We start from the raw sequence: 10,097 nt of genomic DNA on the forward strand, positions 1-10,097 counted from the left end.
GATTAGTCGACAATAGAGATGTCCGATAATGGCTTTTTTGCTGATATTCCGATATTGTCCAACTCTTAATTACCGATTCCGATATCAACCGATACCAATATATACAGTCGTGGAATGAACACATTATTATGCCTAATTTTGTTGTGATGACCCCGCTGGATGCATTAAACAATGTAACAAGGTTTTTCAAAATAAATCAACTCAAGTTATGGAAAAAAATGCCAACATGGCACTGCCATATTTATTATTGAAGTCACAAAGTGCATTCTTTTTTTTTTAACATGCCTCAAAACAGCAGCTTGGAATTTGGGACATGCTCTCCCTGAGAGAGCATGAGGAGGTTGAGGTGGGCGGGGTAGGGGGTAGTGGGGGGTGTATATTGTAGGGTCCCGGAAGAGTTAGTGCTGCAAGGGTTTCTGGGTATTTGTTCTGTTGTGTTTATGTTGTGTTACGGTGCGGATGTTCTCCCGAAATGTTTTTGTCATTCTTGTTTGGTGTGGGTTCACAGTGTGGCGCATATTTGTAACAGTGTTAAAGTTGTTTATACGGCCACCCTCAGTGTGACCTGTATGGCTGTTGACCAAGTATGCCGGAAGAGTTAGTGCTGCAAGGTGTCAGGTTCAAACACTGATGACATCTATTAAACAAGACATGAAGCAAAGAATCAAACAGAGACAGAATTAAATTTGGACTCAATATTGAGGAGAAAACGTGTCGACCTGTAACCTCTTACAGTGTCACCCACGCTCTGCCAAAAGATTGCACTCCTCCTTTATTTGACTTTCTCCCCCCACCTGACCACAGCTGCTTCCAGAGGGAAGTGGGTCGTAAACAGCGTTGCCTTTGGTTACCGAACAGTTCAAAAGAAGAGGTCGTAAAATAGTTCAAAAAAAGAGTTCCATAAAATAGTTCAAAAAGGGTTCGTAAAATACTTCAAAAAGAGTTTGTCTGGAAATTGGGCAGATCCTGCCATCTGTCCGCTTTGAAGTCACAGTGGAGTTTACGAGCCCCAAAGACAGCTCCCGTCTCCCTGCCAGGAACTCAATGTAATACAAAGCTTTTGTGATAATTTAGAAACAATTATTCTAACACAAGGGGTTCTGGGTATTTGTTCTGTTGTGTTTATGTTGTGTTACGGTGCGGATGTTCTCCCGAAATGTGTTTGTCATTCTTGTTTGGTTGTGGGTTCACGGTGTGGCGCATATTTGTAACAGTGTTAAAGTTGTTTATACGGCCACCCTCAGTGTAACCTGTATGGCTGTTGACCAAGTATGAATTGCATTCACTTGTGTGTGTGAAAAGGCGTAGATATTATGTGATTGGGCCGGCACGTAAAGGTAGTGCCTTTAAGGCACGCCTCCTATGTTGTTGGCTGGGAGAAATTCGGGAGAATGGTTGCCCCGGGAGATTTTCGGGAGGGGCACTGAAATTCGGGAGTCTACCGGGAAAATCGAGAAGGGTTGGCAAGTATGACTGGGAGACGCAACTGCTCTGTACTTCTCCCTACGTCCGTGTACCACTCCGTACAGCGGCGTTTTAAAAAGTCATAAATTTGACTTTTTGAAACCGATACCGATAATTTCCGATATTTCATTTTAAAGCATTTAAAGCATCTCTAGTCGACAATAAAATGTGTCGTGTCGTAAAATAGTCGCGACATCACTCTTGTTTCTCCGGGCGGAAGTAGGTCACTCACAAAAACAAGGCCAGTGATAACATGTAAAGTTTGAAGATATTTCCTCTTGTTCTTGTTAAAAACATGAATACCTTGCTTATTTTGAAAAGCGGGCCTAGTTTTTATGGCGGTACATCTGTGACACGAGAGAGCATTTAATGCAGAGACATGATGTCGGACATTTGGAGGGAGGATGCTAAATGAGCAGCACAGTTACGGTATAAGTAAATATTTATGAACGAATTAGTGATCTTTGTTGTGCGTAAGCACATGCCTAAAATAACTTAATCTGCATTAAGAAGTCCATGGAATTAAATATGTGTATGTTTTATTATCTGATTAGTCGACTAATCATTAAAGATAATCGTTGACTAATCGACTATCAAAATAATCGTTAGTTGTAGCTAGAGATGTCCGATAATATCGGCCTGCCGATATTATCGGACATTTATCGGCCGATAAATGCTTTAAAATATAATATCGGAAATTATCGGTATCGTTTTTTTTTTATATCAGTATCGTTTTTTTTTGGTTTTTTTTATTAAATCAACATAAAAAACACAAGATACACTTACAATTAGTCATACTTGCCAACCTTGAGACCTTCGATTTCGGGAGGTGGGGGGGGGCGTGGTCAGGGGGCGTGGTTGGGGGCGTGGTTAAGAGGGGAGGAGAATATTTACAGCTAGAATTCACCAAGTCAAGTATTTCATATATATATATATATATATATATATATATATATATGTAAGATATACTTGACTTTCAGTGAATTCTAGCTATATATATATATATATATATATATATATATTATTTTTTTTTTTTTTTTTTTAAATTATTATTATTATATATATATATATATATATATATATATATATATATATATATATATATATATATATATATATATATATATATATATATATATATATATATATAAATAAGAGAAATACTTGAATTTCAGAGTTCATTTATTTACACAAATACACACACATAACACTCATCTACTCATTGTTGAGTTAAGGGTTGAATTGTCCATCCTTGTTCTATTCTCTGTCACTATTTTTCTAACCATGCTGAACACCCTCTCTGATGATGCATTCTGCTTCGTCTCCTTGTTGTGTGCGCAGTCGTGCACTGCACTCTCTAAAAGCTGTAGATGTTATTGTCACATATGCATGTACAGTAGATGGCAGTATTGTCCTGTTAAAGAGTGTCACAACATTGCTGTTTACGGCAGACGAACTGCTTTACGGTAGACGAAAACGTGACTGCTGTTGTTGTGTGTTGTTACCGCGCTGGGAGGACGTTAATGAAACTGCCTAACAATAAACCCACATAAGAAACCAAGAACTCGCTCTCGATCATTCTACAGTTATAACGTGATTGGGCAGGCACGCTGTTATTTTGTGGGAAAGCGGACGTGAAAACAGGTTGTCGACACGTCACTCAGGTCCGCCTGAATTTCGGGAGATTTTCGGGAGATTTTCGGGAGAGGCGCTGAATTTCGGGAGTCTCCCGGAAAATCCGGGAGGGTTGGCAAGTATGCAATTAGTGCACCAACCCAAAAAAACCTCCCTCCCCCATTTACACTCATTCACACAAAAGGGTTGTTTCTTTCTGTTATTAATATTGTGGTTCCTACATTATATATCAATATATATCAATACAGTCTGCAAGGGATACAGTCCGTAAGCACACATGATTGTGCGTGCTGCTGGTCCACTAATAGTACTAACCTTTAACAGTTAATTTTACTCATTTTCATTAATTACTAGTTTCTATGTAACTGTTTTTATATTGTTTTACTTTCTTTTTTATTCAAGAAAATGTTTTTAATTTATCTTAATTTATTTATTTATTTATTTTTAAAAAGGACCAAATTAGGTTGTCCAAATTAGGCATAATAATGTGTTAATTCCACGACTATATATATCTGTATCGGTTGATATCGGTATCGGTAATTAAGAGTTGGACAATATCGGAATATCGGATATCGGCAAAGAAGCCATTATCGGAAATCCCTAGTTGTAGCCCATTTGGTAATGTTTTAATGTGTTTAAATGACACTTGTGGTTATTATGATCATCAGAGACATACAATAAGATCGCTATTTTGGTGAAGTGTTTGAACTACTGAATGTTAATACTAACTATGTAAATGATAAATGGGTTGTACTTGTATAGCGCTTTTCTACCTTCAAGGTACTCAAAGCGCTTTGGCACTACTTCCACATTTACCCATTCACACACACATTCACACACTGATGGAGGGAGCTGCCATGCAAGGCGCTAACCAGCACCCATCAGGAGCAAGGGTGAAGTGTCTTGCTCAGGACACAACGGACATGACGAGGTTGGTACTAGGTGGGGATTGAACCAGGGACCCTCGGGTCGCGCACGGCCATTCTTCCACTGCGCCACGCCGTCCCTTATGTAGTGAAATACTTTTAATTGCTGATTTACATGTCAAAACTGTTTTCTCAATTTTTGTATATGGATGTTCAATTCTTACATCGTTAAATAAAGTATGAACAACAATGTGATCTGAATGAATGAAATCAATGCTGTCTCGAAGTAGAGGGCTCTACCATTATTAATTATTGTTGTCAACTGACTAACGAAACACAAACTTATAATTTGTTACTCTGGAATAATTTCATTGTGTATATAAACAAGTTTTAGTGTCAAAATACTGCTCACTAGAGGTTTCTCTCCACCAGTCTCTCCTCAGGCCGGGATGTGCTGGTGTCATTTGACGTATTTAGCGTCCTCTTTGAAAACGTATTACATTTATTAACAGGTAGGTTTTTTTTATATTATATTGTTAGAATACTGTAGCAAGTATACACTTAATACATAAATATTAGGGGTGTAACGGTACACAAAAATTTCGATTTGGTACATACCTCGGTTTAGAGGTCACGGTTCGGTTCATTTTCGGTACAGTAAGAAAACAACAAAATGTACATTTTGGGGTTATTTATTTGCCAAATTTGCTAAATCTTCCACCAAAAATATTTTTCTTAGTGGAATATTTGATGTGAAGTAATCGGAACCTTGGATAGGTCAATAATTCATAATAACATTGATTTTGATTCAATATTATGTTTTGAGCAATGACAGTTTGAAAGAAAAAAAAACAGCTTTGTTTTATTAGTCAACATTGCAACTTTTTCTAAATGACATTTAAACTTTAAGCTTTTTTATTTCACTTTTGTTATGTTTTTGTTTATTTTAATAGTATTTTTAGAATGTGCCGTGGGCCTTTAAAACATTAGATGTGGGCCGCAAAAATCCTGCTATAGATAATACAAAATTAAATCTGATAAACCTATGGATAAAAAGCAGAGCCTGGCGACGCATGCGCGTTTATCTTAACTCTCTCTCTCTCTCTGTCTCTGCCCCTCCCTCACGAATGCTGCTGCGTGCACAATTTGTTTTGTTTTCAACCCCTTCTTAACCCTGAACGTACATAGAAAATACACGCAACCCTAACTCAAAATGCCGGACATTTGAGGCATTTAAGAAACTCCGCCCTGACAGCTCCGTAAAAGAGGACATGTCCGGTAAAAAGAGGACGTATGGTCAGTCTATCGTAGCCCGTTAGCTGCTAGCATGCCGTGTGTTGTGCCTCGGTGTGCATTGTTTACACAACGTACGTTACGCTCCTTAATATGTACGTGTGGAAACTCGTTCGGTACACCTCCGAACCGAACCGGAACCCCCGTACCGAAACGGTTCAATACAAATACACGTACCGTTACACCCCTAATAAATATATATCTAGGTTCACTCAGGTTCACTCTCTCAGACTGCCTTTTTGACCTTTGTCCTGCCTGCACACACTCCATGTGTCAACCTGACTCCTAGAAAGACCTTCTTATTGTTGTGAAAACACCATGAAACTGGCTATTCCTAATACTGTAAGAGTCTAGGCGTTGAAGAAATCTTATTTGGAGCCAAATTATTTGAGAAATCAGACTAATTTAGTGTGTGTACAGGGTGACTGAGCGCTCTGCATTTTCAAAAACGAATTAATGCAAAACAATATGTGCTTGGGATTAAAAATGATGCTGCAAATGCAGAAATACTGATTCACACAAACAATCATGAAGGCTTGGTGAACAATGGTGACCTCTGACCCGTGAGCCTTGGGCAAGACTTCCTATCAAAACAGGAAACACCTTTAACACCTTCAACTGGACGCTTTATCAGGTAGTCCTGCTCCCGATCAAAATGGACTCAAGCATTGCAAAACAAGGCTATATGAGGGGGAACTAGGCAGCTTCTAAAACAACTTGCACTGAGCCTAGTCTATAAAATCCGCTACACCTCTCTGATACCGAAGTACATGTCAAACTACTTCCTTACCTTACCTGACCGCCATAACCACAACACCAGAGGGAGCTCCACAAACCACGTTAAAACCAGATTCCGACCTAACAGAGGTCTTAACTCATTCTCCTTCTATACCACATCAATATGGAATGCACTCCCAACAGGTGTAAAAGAAAGTGCATCTCTATCCTCCTTCAAAACCGCACTAAAACAACACCTCCAGGCAACTTCAACCCTTGACTAACACCCTCTCCCCACCACATCCCACCTCCCCGGATTGTAAATAACCAAATGAAAATAATCAAATTTATTTCTAATGTATATACTTGTTCTTATGCTATCTGAACTCACTATGTTCTCTGCACATATCCTACCAAGTCAGACCTACACTGTTTCAATATCCATTTCTCAGGTGATACAATTGTTGATGACTGAAGTGCTGATATCAACCAAACCCTCCTCATCCCACCCCCCGGATTGTAAATAATGTAAATAATTCAATGTACATACTCTGATGATTAACTTGTGTGATGACTGTATTATGATGACAGTATATATTTGTACCATGAATTGATTAACGTGGACCCCGCCTTAAACAAGTTGAAAAACGTATTCGAGTGTTACCATTTAGTGGTCAATTGTACGGAATATGCACTGAATTGTGCAATCTACTAATAAAAGTTTCAATCAATCAATCAATTCTAATTGATTAATTATGAGAGTGTCGTCCATTTTTTGTAGTGGATCAGCATGGGCAACAATGTGTTTGATAAAACAGTCGATATATTTTATTTTTTTTGGTCAAAAGCATGAAGCATGTTTGGTTGCATGAACAAAGGCACTCACAGGCTGTGACCTAGCAAAACAGGAAGTGATCAGTGAGCAATGGGAGGGACACGCTAAACAGCAAATCGCAAAACAGTATCAACTATTAAGTTTGGTTGTGCCGTCTTGCTGTTTCGCTGTTTATTCTCTGCATGGAGTAAGAAGAGAAAGTAAAAATGAGCGAAACTCAGTTGACAATAAAAAGTCGTCGTCGCAATTGTTGGATATGACTTTAAAGCATAACCAAGCATGCATCACTAGAGCTCTTGTCTCAAAGTAGGTGTACTGTCACAACCTGTCACATCACGCCGTGACTTATTCTGAGTTTTTTGGTAGTGCTCCCGTGCGTTGTGTTTTAGTTCTTGTCTTGCGCTCCTAATTTGGTGGCTTTTCCTGTTTTTTGCTATTTTCCTGTTGCAGTTTCATGTCTTCCTTTGAGCGCTATTCCCCGCACCTGCTTTGTTTTAGCAATCAAGAATATTTAAGTTGTTGCTATCTTTTTTTGTGGGGACATTGTTGATTGTCATGCCATGTACGGATGTACTTTGTGGACGCCGTCTCTGCTCCACACGCTGTAAGTCTTTGCTGTCGTCCAGCATTCTGTTTTTGTTTACTTTGTCGCCAGTTCCGTTTTAGTTTCGTTCTGTATAGCCATCCCTCAGCTTTAATGCCTTTTCTTCGGGGCATTCACCTTTTGTTTATTTTTGGTTTAAACATTAGATACCTTTTTACCTGCACCCTGCCTCCCACTGTCATCTGCAAGTCGCGACAAACCATTGTCGTCTCACACGACGTGTTCCCAACATCTACAAAGCAATTAGCTACCAGCTTCCACATACTCAATCAATCAATCAATGTTTACTTATATAGCCCTAAATCACGAGTGTCTCAAAGGGCTGCACAAGCCACAACGACATCCTCGGCTCAGATCCCACATCAGGGCAAGATGTTGAGGAGAATAACACGGTTTCTCTGCCGAGCTTTAGACAGCACCGACTTCTATGTAATAAATCTCGAAAGTAACAGCACTCATACTTGAGTACAATTTCTGGTAATAAATCTCGAAAGTAACAGTACTCTTACTTGAGTACAATTTCTCGAAAGTAACAGTACTCTTGAGTACAATTTCTGGTAACAAATCTCGAAAGTAACAGTACTCTTACTTGAGTACAATTTCTGGTAATAAATCTCGAAAGTAACAGTACTCTTACTCGAGTACAATTTCTGGTAATAAATCTCGAAAGTAACAGTACTCTTACTCGGGTACAATTTCTGGTAATAAATCTCGAAAGTAACAGTACTCTTACTTGAGTACAATTTCTGGTAATACATCTCGAAAGTAACAGTACTCTTACTTGAGTACAATTTCTGGTAATAAATCTCGAAACTAACAGTACTCTTACTTGAGTACAATTTCTCGAAAGTAACAGTACTCTTACTTGAGTACAATTTCTGGTAATAAATCTCGAAAGTAACAGTACTCTTACTTGAGTACGATTTCTGGTAATAAATCTCGAAAGTAACAGTAGTCTTACTCGAGTACAATTTCTGGTAATAAATCTCGAAAATAACAGTACTCTTACTCGAGTACAATTTCTGGTAATGAATCTCGAAAGTAACAGTACTCTTACTTGAGTACAATTTCTGGCTACACTACCCACCTCTGCCAGTGGAGAGGCCGACCCGCCCACCTGCTCGCACACCTGGCGTTAAAAACAAACCCCCCCCAGAAGTTGCCGCCCGCACATCCAACAAGGTGACGTTGACGTCATGCTGGCGGAAAGGAAGACGCGACCTTCCCCCTCCCACAAAAAGCTAGCTGTCAGCCGGCTACGACGGACGGCGCACCGCGTCAACAGACAGGCAACAGTACCCGCGGAAGGCTTCGGAAAAACCGGCAAAATGTGACATGTTGACACGGCACAGCTGAAACGGTCCGAGCCTACCTCGCCTGGCAAACAGGCAGCGGGCGGACATAGCCGCCGCTAGCCGACGTGCAGTTTACCTTCAACGGGTTCCCAGCGTGTCCTCCTCGGCTCCGAGCTCATAGAGGCGGTGCGGAGGCTTGAAAGCGACGATGTGGCCCAGCGGGGAAGATGGTGGAGGTAGCAGCGGCTATAACGTCGTTATTAGTACACCTTACTTGACGTGGAGAGGCTCGTTTCCCATTTTCCTGCAGCCTTGCCTGGCGCCTACGTCGCTTCTTCCGCGTTCGACGCAAGACGTTGGATGTGACGTCACACATGGCCACGCCCCCTTTTCCGCATCCGTCGAGTGCAGGTGGATGATTGACAGGTGGTCAGCCTCACTATGTGTGACGTTGATAATATACATCATTTCGAACATACGTAGTTTCATTTTTTTGTATACATTTTTTTTAGAAATAGTTGTAGAAATTACATTTTACATCCATTTTTTTTCTACCGCTTGTCCCTAATTTTGGGGTCGCGGGGGGTGCTGAAGCCTATCTCAGCTGCACCTATGAAAATTGTGCCCCTATCAAAAATGTATACTTGGGATTCATAATATATTACAACAAAACACTGTATTTTTTTATTTTTTTTTTAAATATTTTGTTGTATTTAACTTTTTCTTTTCATCAGGCAACTGAATTTGTCTTAATTAGCTTACAGTCTGTCTATCTGTGTTGGCCCTGTGATGAGGTGGCGACTTGTCCAGGGTGTACCCGCCTTCCGCTTCGAATGCAGCTGATAGGCTCCAGCGCCCCCCGTGACCCCGAAAGGGACAAGCGGTAGAAAAATGGATGGATGGATGGATGTATCACTTCCATATTTTATTTTAACCTTATTCCAAAAATTTTATAAATTCAATTGTTTTTACCTATGAAAATTGTGCCCCTATCAAAAACGTATACATGGGATTTTTTTTCTTTTTTTCAGCTATTTTTTTTTTTTTTTTTTTAAATAAATATATATTTTGTTGTATTTAACTGTTTTTTTCATCAGGTTGCTGAATTTCTCTTAATTACCTTACAGTGCATCACTTCCATATTTTATTTTAACCTTATTTCAAAATTTTAATAAATTCAATTGTTTTTACCTATAAAAATGTATACATGGGATGTATAATTAATTTGTTTTAGCTATTTTTTATTTAAAACCATTTTTTTTAAATATATATTCTGTTGTATTTAACTGTTTTCATCAGGCTACTGAATTTGTCTTAATTACCTTACAATGTATCACTTCCATATTTTATTTTAACCTTATTCCAAAAATGGAATAAATTAAATTGTT

The 10,097-nt window shown here is 39.2% G+C and overlaps 1 protein-coding gene across 1 annotated transcript in view; it reads right to left on the bottom strand.

The window, feature by feature from the left end:
- Window positions 1-9,046, bottom strand: part of ccser1 (coiled-coil serine-rich protein 1) — a 397,790-nt gene extending 388,744 nt beyond the window's left edge. The window contains exon 1 of the mRNA XM_061929002.1: window positions 8,846-9,046. The gene's annotated coding sequence lies outside the window, so the exon portion shown is untranslated. The remainder of the gene's footprint in view (window positions 1-8,845) is intronic.
- Between the last annotated feature and the right edge of the window lie 1,051 nt (window positions 9,047-10,097).

This window comes from Nerophis lumbriciformis, linkage group LG33 (assembly GCF_033978685.3).
Source record: "Nerophis lumbriciformis linkage group LG33, RoL_Nlum_v2.1, whole genome shotgun sequence".
In the NCBI taxonomy this organism is placed as follows: Eukaryota; Metazoa; Chordata; class Actinopteri; order Syngnathiformes; family Syngnathidae; genus Nerophis; species Nerophis lumbriciformis.